Source organism: Mauremys reevesii, linkage group 14 (genome assembly GCF_016161935.1).
Source record: "Mauremys reevesii isolate NIE-2019 linkage group 14, ASM1616193v1, whole genome shotgun sequence".
NCBI classification, from domain to species: Eukaryota; Metazoa; Chordata; order Testudines; family Geoemydidae; genus Mauremys; species Mauremys reevesii.
This window is the reverse complement of record NC_052636.1, coordinates 40,589,721-40,591,755: the sequence shown is the minus strand read 5'-3', so window position 1 is coordinate 40,591,755 and position 2,035 is coordinate 40,589,721. Positions and strand designations below refer to the sequence as shown.

Sequence of the window (2,035 nt, the reverse complement as noted above, 5' to 3'; positions counted from 1 at the left end):
GTACATTGGCCAAACCAGAGAGTCTCTACATAAAAGAATAAATGGACACAAATCAGACATCAAGAATTATAACATTCAAACACAGCCAGAGAACACTTCAATCTCCCTGGTCACTCGATTACAGACCTAAAAGTCACAACATTACAACAAAAAACCTTCAACAACAGACTCCCACAAGAGATGCTGAATTGGAATTAATTTGCAAACTGGACACCATTAAATTAGGCTTGAATAAAGTCTGGGAGTGGGTGGGTCATTACACAAAGTAAAACTATTTCCCCATGTTTATTTGTCCCCCTACTGTTACTCACACCTTCTTGTCAACTGTTGGAAATGGGCCATCCTGATTATCACTACAAGTTTTTTTCTCCTGCTGATAATAGCTCACCTTAACTGCTCACTCTCATTATAGTGTGGATGGCAACACCCATTTTTTCATGTTCTCTGTGTATATATATATCTTCCTGCTGAATTTTCCACTGTATGCATCTGATGAAGTGGATTTTAGCCCACGAAAGCTTATGCTCAAATAAGTTTGTTAGTCTCTAAGGTGCCATAAGTACTCCTCATTATTTTTGCAGATAAATTAATGGAGGTTAAGTCCATAAATGGCTATTAGGCAGCCTGGGTAAGGAATGGTGTCCCTAGCCTCTGTTTGTCAGAGGGAGGAGATGGATGGCAGGAGAGAGATCACTTGATCATTACCTGTTAGGTTCACTCCCTCTGGGGCACCTGGCATTGGCCACTGTTGGCAGATGGGATATGGGTTTGGATGGACCTTTGGTCTGACCCAGTCTGGCCATTCTTCTGTTCTTATGAAGGGAGGGGCACAGCCCTGTGACAGAGTTTCTGTAGTGTAGTGGTTATCACATTTGCCTAACACGCAAAAGGTCCCTGGTTCAAAACCAGGCAGAAACATGAGGGCTTAATTTTTCCCAGCTCCTAGTGGTCTATCCCTGCTGTTGTAGGAGCAGCAGTGATTTCTATGCTCAATAGGTCTGTTATACTTCCCCCATTCCCATTTTTGTCTCCTCTCCCTCTCTGAATGCCTGTGAAGTGGCTTCCCCCCTCCCCCTCCCGCTCCCTCCTGCAATGCTTGTGGAATGAAGGGGCTGCTTGCACAGCTGGAAGATCAGAAGAGCTCCTAGATAGACAAGGTGTCTGGGACTCTCATTAGGCAGCGATCACACACCCAGAGCATGGACACTGCCCAAGGTGGAGTGTGACCCACCAGATGCAGCCAAGTCATCTCCAGTCGCAGGCCATGAGGAGCAGGTCCTTAAAAGGGGAAGGGGCCCTGTGCTCAGGAGTCACTCACAAGCTTGTACCTCTAGTGACTGCCCTTCGCCTGGACCGCGTGGCCAGTGGTTTGCTGCATTGCAGTTCATTGTGCCTCAGGAAGACTTACCTTCATCACACCAGCCATCGCGGCATGGGTGGCAAGTTTGTAAAACTTTTGGTGGGGCCCAGAACCCGCCCCCAACTCCGCCCCCCAACTCCGCCCCCACCTGCCTAAGGCTCTGGGAGGGGGCTCGGCGGGGGAGGTCTGGGGTGCAGATCCTGGGCTGGGGATTAGGGTGCAGGAAGGGTGCTGGGTGCAGGCTCTGGGCTGGGGCAGGGGGTGGGTGTGCAGGAGGGGGTGAAGGGTGCAGGCTTTGGGATGGAGTTTGGGGTTGGGAAGGGGTGTGTGGGAAGGGGGAGGGAGTTTGGGGATAGGAGGGAGTGCAGGGTGAGGACTGTGGGGCTGAGGATGAGGGGTACATGATGCAGGAGGGGGCTCAGGGCTAGGGAAGAGGGTTGGGCTGTGGGGTGAGGGCTGTGGATGAGGGGTTCATGATGCGAGGGGGCTCAGGGCTAGGCAAGAGGGTTGGGCTGTGGGTGAGGGGTTCATGATGCAGGAGGGGGCTCAGGGCTAGGGCAGAGGTTTGGAGTGTGGGGTGTGGGGTGTGGTTGTGGGGTTCTTGTTGTGGGGCCGCTCTGGGCTGGGGCTGTGGATTAGGGTGGGGGGGGAATGAGGGCTCTGGCTGGGGCTGAG

At 52.1% G+C, this 2,035-nt stretch overlaps 1 non-coding gene across 1 annotated transcript; it reads left to right on the top strand.

Annotated features, from left to right (window-relative positions):
* Nucleotides 1-845: 845 nt before the first annotated feature.
* Nucleotides 846-918, top strand: TRNAV-AAC. The gene has a single exon. It is a non-coding gene; the product is annotated as a tRNA-Val (tRNA).
* The last annotated feature ends 1,117 nt before the right edge of the window (nucleotides 919-2,035 follow it).